Consider the following 15055-nt stretch of genomic DNA (forward strand, 5'->3'; position numbering starts at 1 on the left):
AAAGCACATTTTCGATTAGCATACAAAGCATAATAAGTCCCACCAATATTTCTTTTACCATATTAACCAGAGGACAAATTAGTGAAAAGCAGAAAACTTCTATTATTAGACAATATATTGAAATAAATAATGAAAAGTATCTGCATATACTCCTTCATATCATAGTTCATTGGGAGAGAACATTAATAGAGAATGGGAAGTAGAATGGTAGTACAGATAGAATCCTGGTTGGAGTCAGGACACTTGAATTCCAATTTAACCTCAGAGCCTCAGAGACTTATTATCTGCATGATCCTGGGTAAGTCTAAATGAGATAATAATTGTAAAATTTTCACTTTTTGGGGGTCTTTTCAGAGATACTGAAGTGGTTTGCCATTTCTTCCTCTAGTTCATTTTACAGATGAGGAAACTGAAGCAAACAGGATTAAGTGACTTGCCCAGGGTTAATCAGTAGTAAATATCTGGAGCCAGATTTGAATTCAGTGAGATGAGTCTCCCTGACTTTGGGTCCAGCCCCCTATACCCTGGGCCACCTAGCTGCTCATGTCAATGTTAGCTCTTATTATTTATAAAGTACTTTGTAAACCTTAAAGTACTATATAAATAAATAATTTTTATTATTGTTTCGTCATTCTTTCTCCATCTTGTATTTGTAAAATTGAGTGGTTAGATCCGCGGTCATAAAACACCCAAATTTCGAAACCTGTCTAGACATTTACTAAGCTATAAAACTTTGGGAAAGCTGTTAAACTTCTCTGAGGATCATCTGTAAAATGGGGTTGCTATGACAATTAAATGAAATTTCCTTTGCCAAGTGACTTACAGCATTATACAAATGCGAGCCATTATTAGTAATAGTGCAGGCTCAGATATGGGAACATGTGTGACCAGTATGAGCAGGCTGCAAGGGCATGGTGATGTGTAAGGAACATTGATAAAGGTAACTTGCATTTCTAAGGATGGGGAACCACCCAGAGAAGGTGGCTAAAAATCCTTCTCTGCCTCCTACAATGCCATTGGCTGGTCCTTCCAAGGACAACTTGCTTTAGCACTGTCTCCGGCCTACCCTGGTGCTACTGTGCTGGGCTTTCTGAGCACTAAATCATTGCTGCTAGACAGCTCTTTGGCTCCACCTGATGTTCTTCTGTAGGATTGCTACCTACATGGAACTTTTTTCTATTCACCCCTAAGTAAGAAGTATTTTTGTTTTGTTTTTCCACACCCCATCCTCCCAGGCCTTTTAACACATAGCCTCGGGAGTAATTATCTTCTGTGATTTGAACCTTAAAACCATGGTTAGTTGAATCTTTATTATTTTTTATAATAGCTTTTTCTTTTTCTTTTTTTTTTTATTAAAGCTTTTTATTTTCAAAACATATGCGTGGATAATTTTTCAACATTAACCCTTGCAAAACCTTGGGTTCCAATTCCCCCCACCCCCACCCCTTCCTCTAAATGGCAAGTAATTCAATATATGTTAAACATGGTAGAAATATATATTAAATCCAATATATACATACATATTTATACAATTATCTTGCTGCACAAGAAAACCAAATCAAACAGGAAGAAAATAAGAAAGAAAATAAAATGCATAGCTTTTTATTTTTCAAAATACATGCAAAGATAGTTTAGCATTCATCCTTGCAAAACCTTGTGTTCCAAATTTTCCTCCCTCCTTCCAAACCTCTTCCTTCCCCTAGATAGCAAGTAATCCAATATAGGTTAAATGTGCAGTTCTTCTAAACATATTTCCACAGTTATCATGCTGCACAAGAAAATCAGATCAGAATGAGAAGAAAAACAAACAAGCAAACAACAAAAACGGTGAAAATACTATGTTGTGATTCACATTCAGTTTCTACAGTCCTCTCTCTGGAGCAAATGGCTCTTTTCATCACAAGTCTATTGGAATTGGCCTGAATCAGTTAGTTGAATCTTTAGAAGCAATCCTGTCTTAAGTTAAATCTGTCTTTTGAACTCCCTTGATTATGTCTAAACTTCCACTTTGTGAGTTCAGTCCCCTATTTATATTATGTTGAGGTGCCCACGTAAAAAATACTCCAGAATTTCATTTAGCAAGTCTTAAAGGATTGGGAAAAACCTGGTGACTTTTTTGTCCTTCATGCTTTCCAGCAACAAAAATCATTACTCTCCTTACATTGTTCAATGATTTTAAAAATTTGCAGCCCTGGAAAATCTTAAATGGCACACAGATGCAGATTCATATAACCAATGGGAAAATACTCATCCTAAAATTTCTAAATGTGTAAAAGTGTTGGGGTTCAAAGGAGACCCTAAAAGGTTTGTGGTGTCTCAAAAGCATTTACAGGCTCAGACCCATCTCCAAGTCAATGGGCAAAGTTTATTATGATTGTAATGCCAATTGAAGTGGGCTAAGTTCCAAGGAAATTGAGCAAAGAATCAGAAGCAAGAAGATAATATTTATTGGAAAGAGAAACAAAGATCAGGTTCAAAATTACTGATATAATCATTTAATAGCTTAGCAGTACAACTGAGAGGTAGGGTTGTACCCATTATTGAATTCTATGTCTTAAGAGTACTGAACAGAGGAGGAGCAGCTCCCATCATTGTATTCTGTAGCTTACTGACCAACAGACTGTTCTCTGACAGCATTGTTTGTGGTACTCCCAAAATCAGGTAGCTTTGGGGTTTCTCAGAAATTGCTACATTCTCCCTAGGAGCCCCACCTCATCATTGTCCCCTCAAGCAATTGAAACACAAATTCATTTGGGACAAAGGGATGAAGATCTCATCTTCTGAAGCTGCTTCAGGCTGACAAAGGGTATAGACCCGGCCCTGCCTACTGGGGTCCAGACTGAAGAAGGGAGACTTGAAGATGTGACAGTGGCATCCATGGGAGACTGAGTCTTAGAATTAGGTACTCAATGGTATTCAGGTTGAACAAGTAGTTGGAAGTTCATGTCCTGGAACCTAGAAGAGACAAACCTGAAAAGGTTGAATAACAGTTGACATACAAACATGAGTAACAACATCCTTGCAAGTAGAAGTTCTCTACTCCTAGGGTAAAAGACTTGGGAGAGTCATTTATAAAATAGTACAAACAGATGTTACTTATCCTATTAAGTTACATCCCTCTAAGAAATTGATTTCACTAAAATTATCTTCTCTAAACCATAATGAAGATGTTTCAGATTCTGTTTCAATAATCCATGGAATAACAGTTTAAGTCCCATAGACAGTGTATCAGTTTAGGGTCCTAATTTCATAAGTATACATTTAGCAACAGATGACTTAAATACTTATTTAATGCCAATTATTTAGGCTATAAAGACTATATATTTTCAGATTGAAAATGGCAAGATCTTACTTGTATAGTATTCATGGCTTCTACTGACTACTTGCTCTGATTATAGAAATTTTCTTTAAGAGGAAAAAGCAGGGACATGATTATAATAGCATCAAAACAGGTCCTTTAGGCTTCAGCCTGAGAGTGCCTACATGACAGAATAAAGCATCCTTAGCTCTGTTTGACAACCAGTTATGCAGTAACAATTCCACCTCATAGCCAGACTCAGGAATAATCAAGTGGGGAACAAAGAAAACTGGGAAACAGAGTCAGAAGAATCCAACCTTGAGCAGACACCAAAGTTGTCCTCCCAGCTCTTGTCCAGATAGACAATCACCTGTGATAGTTCAAGATGGCATCAGGATCTCTAAGTAATCAGGATCTCCTTTGATGGTAATTCAGGTGGTTCAGGTTTAGGGAAGGATGACCATGGGGCTTGACCCCTACTGTACCACCATCCCCTCATTTCTCTCAAATGGTGGGTTACTTAATGATCCATCAGACAATCATACTCAAATTCAAAACTCAAAAGAATATCAGTTACAGTCCCAGGAGATTTTTATCTCTAATAGCAAATTTTACTAATCATAGCTTAGGGCTAGATATTATTTTTACTCTCATGAAGTTGCAATAAACAAGCTTTTAGATTCTTAGTAGACACATTCCTTATTTGGGAACCATATATCCCAAACAAGTTCATTTTTCAAGGCTGATGACTTGCCTATATTGATGGTTTAAAGAAAATTGTCAAGCTTTCAAATTAAGGGGAGTTGAAAGACACCCCAGAGAAGGGGCTGAACTTGCTGTCTCCTACCCCAACTAGCCACTTCCATGGGCTGTCTTGATTAATATCTCCCCCCATCTATGAAGGGGAAAAGATGCCACATACACTCATACTTGAAAGCAAACTGTTAAGACTTTCACCTCATCCCTCTTGTTCCACACACAGTAATTACCAATTTTAGGTTTAACATGATGACAATAACTAGAAATAGCTTAGTTAACAATCTTAGATTTTGAAAATAGCCAAACAGTTTCAACTATAATTTCCTCTTAATTTTCTAATGAAGTAAGAAATACCTAAATTCCCTAAATTACATTTATAAATATACTTGTGTTTATTATATAAATTTTATTATTATATTTATGTTGTAATAAACTTTCCACCTTCTTTTAGTTCATTTTATTCTGTCCCCAACCTGTTGCAATTTTGGGAATTCTCAGAGAAGGTTCCAGCTTCCCTTCCTTTTCCCTTAAATAAGTTTCCCTTTTGTTTTAGGGAGAAAACAAGAGAATTCTTAAAATTGAGCTAGAGCAGAATCTATCATAAAAATGAACTAGGAGTCTCATAATTTATAGTCAAGTTTCCAATTTTAACATACACATCACTTTTAAAAGTAATTTTGAAAAATGACTTAACTTTAGTTTATAAGATTCCCTGAATTCTAATAAATGTTCCACTCAAACTGAATCACTGCTAAAGTAGCAGTGAACTGCTTTTCTGTTTTCCTAAAATTCTCAAATTCTTAAATCTTCTGTTAATACAGTCAGTGCAAATAGATTATAACTTACATATCCCTTTAGTGACCTTTGATTAAAACTCCTTTAAAACTGTTTTTACTATCATACCTGAAATAACAAATTTCATTGAAATGAGTATATTTTCTTTCTCTCTCTCTCACTATTACATCTATGTATCCTTGCTGTAGTCAAGGAAGGAAAGAAAGGGGAAGGAAGAGAAAAAGACTCTCTCCACTATGCACTGTCCTTGTAGTCCTGGGGAGTCCAGGTGTGCTAACCTTAATTTAGTTGAATTTACTTCCAAGTTAAAAATCATGTTTCTCAACATTGTCATATGCTAGTCCCATGTAAAAACCCATACAAAGTTATCAAATATGAAACAATTACATCCAAAAAAACAGATAGCATTTATGCCAAGCACTTTTATAATCATGTGATCTTCACAACATATAAAATAATTTGCCATAAATTATATAATAGATTTCTGCAACTGAAACAGAGAATAGGGGGCTTACCAATGTGAGGCTGACTGGCTTTCTCACCTCACATTGCCTTTCTATGGGCTGCCAGGGACACACAGATTCTTCCCAGGACAGAACCTGCTGAAGGCTGGGGTGGTTAGTGCCAGCATCTCCTTTGATGGTAGTTCAAGTAGTTCAGGTTTAGGGAAGGCTGCCCATGGGGCTTGACCCCCACTGTACCACCATCCCCTCAAACTGGGTTGGGGAGGTGTTTAGGCAAGATGTGTGGGGTTTCCACTACTTTTGCTGCTTTTCCCATTTCTACAGGTAGGGTAGAATTTGAGTTCCCTTCCAGTTATTCAGCATTCTCTTTTCTTAATCTGATCTGAGAAAGGTTAACAGAGGGACATGAGCTATATGAATTCAGCAATCCCCACATTTGAGTTAAATTCAGGACTCCTGAAGCATCCTGAATGATCAGGGTTGTAGAGAGGATCCCTTAATACCTTCTGGGATGCTAGCTTAGCCTTTATGCAAAGTGAACCATATTTTCCTTTCCCAATGGAGCAGAAGGGGACTCCAGACAAGATAGGAGTCAAGGAAGGGTTCTCAAAAACCTTGAGAATCTGCTAAAATGTTATTTTAGTGGTTCTATAATTTTAATTAGCTAATTTTATTTCTGTAGACCCCCACCTTAGCCAGAACTGGAGTTCACAGAAAAAAATCAGGTTTTTCCCTTTTTAAAGTGGGAGTCAAGGATGTTAGGAAATCTTTCCCATGGTTCTAACTACATTCTTGGTGGCTGCATTTTAAATATTTCCAGGTAACAAAATCTAACTCACAGAACAAACATGATACAGACATTCTGCACAGAAACACAGATAAAAATGACATGGTCTTGGACTGTCCCATCTTTGCCAAAAGCCATAAAAATTCTATTCCTTTAGCACCTCACCTCCTCCAGTGTCCCAGGGAGTGAAAAGGTTCCTTAGTCAAGAAGGAACTTTGCTGAGAAATGGTGAGAAATTCCAAGTCCAGGAGTCTCTGGTCAAGGAAAATCTGCAGAGCATGGAACTCCTGAGAACCCAGACAAGCCTTCCTAGGTGCTTGGGATGTTCTGGCTATAGGATGAGGGGATTGCTTTGACAAGGAGGGAATGAAGCCAGAGGAGACCAGATTCTCCCATTAAGGGCCACCAAATGTTGGGGTTCAAAGGAGACCCCCAAAAAGTTGGGGTTCCAGACTGGTGTCATGAGGTATTGCAAAAAAAAATTTCAGGCTTGAATCTATCTCCAAGTCAAGGAATGAAGTTTATTATGATTTTAACACCAATTGAAGTTGGCTAAGTTCTAAGGGAATTTAGCAAAAAATCAGAAGCAAGAAGATAATTGGAAGGAGAAATAAAGATCAGGTTCAAGTCACTCATGTCCTAATTTATGACTTAGAGGCACAATTGAGGAGTACCAGGGGTGGGGTTGCATCCATCATTGAATTCTATGGCTTAAGAATATTGAATACAGAGGTGGAGCAGCTCCCACCATTGAATTTCACGGCTTACTGACCAAAAGTTGTTCTCTGACAGCCAGCATTTTTGTGGAACTCCCAAGACTGGGTAGCCTCAGAAAGTGCTACATGCTCCCTAGGAGCCCCACTCATCAAAACTACATAGAACATCCAATAATTTGAGTAAAATGCAAGCTTCTTATGATCCGAGGGAAGAGGGAGAGGGAAGTAAGGGCAGTGCTTAGGGAGCAAGGGAAGGATTAGGGAGGAGTTGGGGAAGGACCAGAGAGAACCCTAGTTGAGTAATTCAGTGACCGGGCACATTATGAGAAAGGCTTTTTAGATATGCAAATAAGATACTCCAAACTCTGTGTGTGACAATGGGAACAGAATGGAACTGATTAATGTTCCTGTTCCACATCATAAATATTTGTTGAATTGAATTTATTGGACTGGAGGAAAGCTGGGGGAGACACAAAACTCTGATGAAACGTGAATGCCTTCCTTTAATGAATTTGTAATCTATTTATTGGTATAAGAGAAAAAATATATATTTGTGTATGTTTACATGTATGTATATATATATATATATATATATGAGTATTTATATTTACATATATGGGCTACAGTAACACAAACAATAAAAATCAGTGATGTTCCAATGAACAAAGTTGGTCCTAAAGAACTGATTGAAAAAATACTTTCCACTCTTAGTAAAGACATGGGGAATACAGATTTGGAGCATGGTTTCCACCGTCAGATATGATCACCATATTTCTTGGTTCGACTTCTTCAAATGGAGCAGCTAAGGAGAAATATCAATAGCCTAAAAAAGAAACAACCAAAGTTGAAAGCTAGACAAGTCAAAGTAAATTCCTTCATTCGTCACTCATTAGTTACATGACCTTGAGCAAACTAAACACTTTGAATCCCGATTTCTTCATTTATAAAGAGAAAGAGCTGGCCATAGTTGACTTTTCAGATTCTTTACAATTTTACTGAAGCATTAAGTCGAAGGGCAGTTGGGTTTTCAATGAGGTATCACATCTAGTTCTACCTGAAAGATGCTGAGATTGGAATGAAATCTTTGACCCATGGGGAATGGAACTCATAGCCTTGGTTCTGTTGACACAGCACTTTAATCTATTTGGTTAATAGCCACAAAACCCACAGAAACGACTTAAAGTTCTGTAGCATCCTTCCAAGTTACTGAAATTGCTATAGAGTCCTAAGTATATTCTGTTTCAGCATCCTGGAAAGGAAGAGGGGCCAAGGGATTGCTTTCTTCACTCAGCTATTAATTGTGTAATCTTGAATGTCACCTACATTTCCCTCTGTCTTTCTGTCTTTTTTCTTATGCTCTCCTCTCCCTTTCTGTGTCTATCTCTGTTTCTATTTCTCTCTTCTACTCTTTCCCTTCTCTCTGACCATCTCTTTCTCTGTCTCTCTACTTCTCTCTTCTCACTGCCCTCCTCCTCCACCATCTCTTTCTTTGTGTCTCTCTCTCCATTTCTCTGTGCCTATCTTTGTATTTATTTCTGTTTGTCTTACCCTCCTTCTCTCTGGCCCCTTTCATTTCTTCATCAACATAATGAGGTTAGGAAGATCTGCCTTAGCTTTGAAAACAATTATATATTATATAGGTTTTCTTGAAATGGAAATTTATTTTTTTAACTGACTCCTCTCTTATAGTCTGCTGAGTACATGGCAATATTTTTTTTTCATTTCTTATTTGTATTTAAATATAAAATTTTTTTAAATTACAAAAAAAGAAAAAAAAAAGGCCTGCCTTGTTACCTTCAAACCTGGAGCAAATTACCTCTTCTGTAGGCCTCAGCTGTCTTATCCTTATCTTTAGAAGGAGGAAATTGGACAAAATGGCCTCTAAGAGCCTTTTCATCTCTACATCTGTGATCCTAACTCACGGGGTTATGAGGAAGAAATAAATGTATGTAATGTAGGTGGAAAACACTTGGTAAAATATAAAGCACATCCATTAAGATCTCCTGTGGTCTTTTTCATAAGATTATAGATTTACAGCTGAAAAGAAGTTTAGAATTTCATTTATCTATTTGCTTATGGAGGAAATTGATGATATGAAACTGGAACTTTAATTAGTCCATTGACAGAACTTTAAATCCACCCATCCTGTTCCCATTGTCACACACAAAGGTAAGCCAACCCCTTAGATTATCTTGTTATTATATCTAAGACAAACTTAACCAGGTCATTATACATTGTGCAACTATTGCAGATACAATACGAAGTTTGTTCTCTATTAGGACCATTCCTGGTCCCTCCCTAAGTCCCAAGATCTTACCCTTACTTCCCTCGCCCTCTTCCCTCTGACTTTAAAGGTCCTGCCTCTGCAGGCATCTGCTTAATCATATATTATTTTAGCTTGAATCATATATGATTTAGCATATGAGCTGTTTCATGATTATAAATATTATCCTTAGTGGCAAATGTCTGTGTGAGTTCTTCACATTGTGAACTGCTCTTCAACAGCATTGCACCTGGGTACTTCATTTATCTGAAACTTCTTCATCAGGTTCCCAAACCTGTCTCTTATCACAGATACAAAGGTAATGTAAGGTTACCCCAAATTTATTAAGTCCTGCTTCTCCATAAAGCCTAAATATTCCTGCAAGGTGCTAATAAGAATCAATTACTTACTAGGTACTTAATCAATAGGATCTTCTAGAGGGATGCTTCAATAGAGATTGATTTGGGCCCCACTATCTCAGAATCCTGGATAGTGGCTGTCTTGGGATTTGGGACTTTACATTCCCCAAAATTACAGAGGGGAACAAAAGCTGATTTTAGCACCCTTTAAAAGATCAGAAAAATGGCTCATCCGTGGGTCTCTCAATTAAGGATTTACAATGTGCGCTTTTGTTGATTGTTGATTATTGTTCTGTGTTTGCAAAATTTCTGTTCTGTTCATGTTGTGAGCTAGGCTCAAACCGTCTTGAAAACATCTAGGTGAAGTCAGTAAGAAAAAACTTTTGGGGGTTGTGCTTATCAGATCTATTAGTTTGCTAAAGAAAAGGGAAGCCTTCTATAGTCACAACTTTGATTGCAGAGATAAAGTTGAGATAAAACTGCTAAAAATGGAAAAAAACATTTAAAACATCTTAGCAGATTCTGGAAGTTTTGAGATTAATCATTTTAAGCTTACAGGAAAAAGCACTCCTCCTGAAACACCTGGGTAAGTTTTGGGGTACAGTCCATGTTCCTCTGTATAATCTCTCCCCCTTAAGGAGGCTTGCAGGCTACATCCTAACCAAGTCAACACCCTTGTTTGATGGTTTGGAGGCTGAATTCTTTCAGAGACTACATGCAACCCATATTGGTGCCTCAATATTTTTGGTATATACTCATCTTTTCTGGCCCCTCTCCAAGTCAAGCTAATTCCCTTACTGAGGAGAAGTTTAGGGCTCCTGGGTGAACCCCTACTTTAAATGACCCCCACTAATTTGGGGCCTTTATAGTATCTGCCCTGATTCTAGACCCCCAGTGTCCACCCCTACCTCCACCCCATTTTGCCTCTTATGAAGGGGCAAATTCTCTTTAGATAGAGACTCTCTTCTCTCCTGTGTGGAGATGGGAGTAGCTCAGGGGAGATCCAAGCAACAGCAATCCTAGGGCCATTTTGGTTTGAGGCCCCAGGATCACAACCAATAAATTTAGATGGGGGGCTCTCCATTTGAGAACCTTGTGTTTCCTCCATGTGTGGAGTCCAGTGAGACTTAAGGAAGATCCAGGTAACAGCAGTACCAGCTGGTTCTGCCCCACCACTGCCAGTCCCTGGCACTGACTCTCATGGCAGCATGAGATGGAAGAGCCAGCCAACCAGTCTTGGGTAAGCCCCTTTTCTATGTTTTGGTTGAAAATGTTATGAAGTAGGAAGGCAAGCCTTTCACAATCTGTTAACCGGTTTTGGGGAATGGCTAGAACCATACTCTTGTATTTAAGCCACTGGCTTTCTGTAAGAGGATGATTGAAACCAAAATTAATCATAGGACTGTTAGAGTGCTTTGGCAAAAGGCAAATACCAGCTTCTTACTTGATAACTATATTTAAGCTTTTTAGATGTGACCAATATATATTTCAATTGTTGAGGTAAATGCTTTTCTGATTTGGAAGTGCGTTCAACTAAATTTATGTCATCTGATTGGAAATTAATGGGACATTATAAAAGCAATTTGCTGCCACTTTAAAAACTTTTGGGATTTGGGAGAAAGGTTAAAAGGGGCATCAGTGAAAATTTCAGGATGAAGGTCTGAAGTTTGAAGTAAAACTGGCACTTAACCCATTCCCTGACTCACAAAAAGAGAAAAGGCTTATGCGTATCAGGAAATGCCTCAAATAATAATCATAATCATAACAGGGATTGAATATCTAGTTAGAATTTAAGAAATCTCAGAAACTAAAGTTAAATACTAATTGATTTTAAAATAACTTTTAATTGGTATGTGTTAAAATTGGGAACTTGACTGTTTATATCTAGGTATAAGACTCAAAGGCAGAGGATCCTAGCTCTTTTAGGAAAAAATTATATAGTAGTAACTGTCACTATATGACTTTAAAATACGTATAGATTAATTTAGGTCATATGATCTTTACAAATTGCACAATATGTAATTTAGAAAGAAATATAACACCTGAAATAAATGATATCTAATTAAAAGCCAAATCTGGGTCTGAAGAAAAATTCTCTGCTGATTAGTATTATGGTAAATTACATAGGCTAACAGGAAAGATGATTGGTTTTTGGCATTAATAAATTAGCTATTTGTTATTTGGCAATAAGAAATTTATTAGCTATATGGTCCCAAGAAAGTTCTATTTACTTCAATTTACTTTTCTATAACAAGATAAAAATAGAATCCACCTCTCAGTGTTATTAGAATCACATGATTGTAAAATGTTTGACCAAAGGCAAACTGTTTCATCTCTTTTAATTAGATATCATTTATTTCAGGTGTTATATTTCTTTCTAAATTACATATTGTGCAATTTGTAAAGATCATATGACCTATGTTTCAAAATGAATGCTTTAGGAAGTTGTTAAACTCATTCTATCAGTTCTGATAACCAGGTACTATATCTGAAATACTATAATTAAGAATTTAGAAAGTTTTGTAAAATTTCATCCAAAATTATTTAGTATTACTTATGAAAATTATGAGATTAACTATTTTGTGATAGATTATGTTCTATCTGAATTATAAGAATTGTCTTGTTTTCTCCCTAAAACAAAGAAACTTATTTAAGGGAACTAGAGAGAAAGCCCAAGCCCTCCTGCGAACTGATAGTTTGGAAAAGGAAAATCCTATCAATTGTGTCTCTGAACCTCAGTAAATACTAATTGTTAAGTAATGGGTTCTTCCTGACATTTGGCTTGCCATTCAGCAATCTGAATTAGAGTATAAACTAAACAATTAAAAGAAGGTGGAAAATTTGTTTAAAACCAGTTCTATCGTTTAGGGAACTGTATGCTTTAAGAGGAAGTCACAGTTAAGAAAAATTGACTATCACATGAAAATTCTAAAATGGTTCATTGTTATTGGAAGTTATTTTCTAGATGTTAAAATTTAAAACTGGTGATTTTAAAATCTAAAATAGATAATTACTATGTGTAGAAAGAGATAAAATGAAAACCTTACCCAGATTGGTTTTGTTTTTTAGATCAGTTTGACCTGGCTATCAATTCTGAGGGTATGCAGCATCTTTCTCTCTTCACAGGTTGGGGGACGGTGAAAGAAAATAAAATTTCCAGTAGCTCCACAGGCAGGAACTTGGGCTTAGCCCCTCTCTGTGCCCTCTGTTGAATTCCTTAATTTGTAAATTAGCCAGGTTTCTTTAAACCATAAGATGCATCAGCCCTAGGAAAAGAACTTGTTATGGGTGATGAAATTCCCACACAAGAAATGAGTTTAGTGAGAATCTATAAGTCTGTTTACAACTGAAATCTTCACCTTAAAATTGCTTTGTTAACACAGTTAATAACAGAACATTTGTTTTTAATGATACACTTTTGAATTTTTTTATTTCTACATCTCAAATCTTTGGCTGTTTGCTGTTGAGCATCTTAAAATAGAATCATTTGTGTTAAGTTGAACTTAAGATCATCTACTTAAATATTAAAATAAGTTCTGAATCTCTTATGATGAATCCCTTGTTGTTACCAATGTAAGATTATAGTCAATATTTATTATTTAGAACTGAACTTGGAGATCTGGTGTAGCAATTTTGGTTAACAAATTTTTTTATTATTATTATTATAATCTAAATACTGAACAAAGTGACCTTCTAATCCAGAAGAAGCTCGAGAGTGGTTTTTGGTGTTAGTTATCCAGTATAGGCTATGTTCTGTAAGTAGACACTCATGTAGTGCCTCCTGGATACCACTTCTCTGCTTTTGGACACTGGGTTTCTCCATTGACTGGCTAGGCAACCATTGGCTTGGTTGTTGTTTTTGTCCTTCCTTCTCGAAGAGGATCATGACATCAGGGAAGGGAAGCCATAGCAGGCAAGTGAATTAGATTTGAGTGAGGGAGTTTGGGCAAGGTCACCTCCCTTATCTTCCCCTCCAGAGCCATCTAGGTCCAGTGGCAATATATAGACCAGGACAAGTGGAGATGGCCCTGGATGCAATGGGAGAACGTGGCTTTTTAAGCTAAGGTCTTCAACAGGTCTCAGTTGAGGCTGCATCCATCCTGGGATGGGTATGATGTCCAATCCAGCATCTTATATGTTGGTGACAGTTCCCATGGAGGGATCACCAACAGGGAGAAGACTCTTGGTCTTGCTTCCCAGATCTGGTGGCTCCCAGGGCTAAGGGGCTAAGACTCTCAGGCTAAATACAATATAATAAGGGTATCTTCTCCCAACACAACAGTTCCTCACAGTGGTTAAAGGTTGGGTATAGAGTCAAAGTTTATTTTCTGCATCCCCTTTTCCCCTAACTTTCAACAGATTCTCCAAGTAGATCCCATAACCTGCTATTTAGACACTCAGTGTCTTCATGTTGGTCCTAGGGCCCCTTACTCATGTGTTTTCTCTTCCTGAGCCCTATTTTCTAAAAATTTGTTCAACTTTTTTAGCCCTTTCCGATCCCATTCCTTATTCACCTTGGATCTCTTTCTTCCTGCTGTGTGGTTTATGAAAAAGAAAATGTTCTTCCCTCCTTGCTGTTTACTTCTCCCTCTTCTTTACCTTTCTTTGTTTCCAGATCTTAACTTTGATTACCAGGGCTTTGGGCTGACCAAGGAAGCACCAATTTCTGATCCTGTCAGATTTTTTACATTCTGACTCCAATTTACGTTTCCAGATTTATCCCATACTCTTCTCCTCTGCCTGCTCTACACTCCAGCCAGACTAGACTACCTTCTGTCTCCCATTTTCATCCTTCAATCTATCTCTGTGCCCTTGTTCACACTGTCTCTCTTTCTAGAATGGATTCTTCCCCTACTCCCCTTTCTTCACTCCCAGCCTCTCTTCTTGTCTATTGAAATGCATCCGTTCCTCAAGGACCAATGAAGATGCTGCTTCCTCCATGAAGCCTTCCCTGATCCTTTCTGATGAAAGGAATCTGTCCCTCTTCAACTTTCCCATAACACAATACTGGGACTTCTCCTTTGTATTTATCTCCTTCTCTCAAGTTACTAAATGTCTCCCCCAATATTACCTTGTATTTATTTCACAAAAATCATACACTGACATATTTCACATATACAACATATATGTACATATTAATTGTATATATTACATACATATACATACACTTCTCTAGTAATAGAATGTAAGCTCCTCGAGGGCAGGGATTGTTTCAGTTCTGATTTTGTATTCCAAATATAACACCTGGCACATAGTAGGTGCTTTGTAAATGCTTGCTGATTGAAGTTTATAACATAAGTACTATTGTCCTCATTTTTATAGATGAGGAAATTGAAAATGGAAAAAAAAAACAACAGGGTTAGATCACTGGAATTTAGCATCAGATGATCTGTTTTCAAATGCTGGTTCTGCTGCTTAATTACCGTCCGTGTTGACCTGGCACAAGTTGCTTCCCTACCCTTTCTAGGCCTGAAATACTAGGTGGTTTGACTAAAATCCCTTCCAATGGCAGTCGAATGGCCTATACCCTAAGTGCCCTGGGGAAGGCCATCTATCAATGGGTGGACTCCCCTACTTTCTCCCAGAGCTGATGGGCCTCCCAAAAGTGTAGCAC

General features: G+C 37.4%; 1 protein-coding gene across 1 annotated transcript in view; it reads right to left on the bottom strand.

Moving 5' to 3' along the window:
• Positions 1-1868: 1868 nt before the first annotated feature.
• Positions 1869-15055, bottom strand: part of CEP41 (centrosomal protein 41) — a 66758-nt gene continuing 53571 nt past the window's right edge. Inside the window, exon 14 of the transcript XR_004229677.1 lies at positions 1869-2970. The gene's annotated coding sequence lies outside the window, so the exon portion shown is untranslated. The remainder of the gene's footprint in view (positions 2971-15055) is intronic.

The sequence above is a fragment of the Sarcophilus harrisii genome, chromosome 5, assembly GCF_902635505.1.
Source record: "Sarcophilus harrisii chromosome 5, mSarHar1.11, whole genome shotgun sequence".
Classification (NCBI taxonomy): Eukaryota; Metazoa; Chordata; class Mammalia; order Dasyuromorphia; family Dasyuridae; genus Sarcophilus; species Sarcophilus harrisii.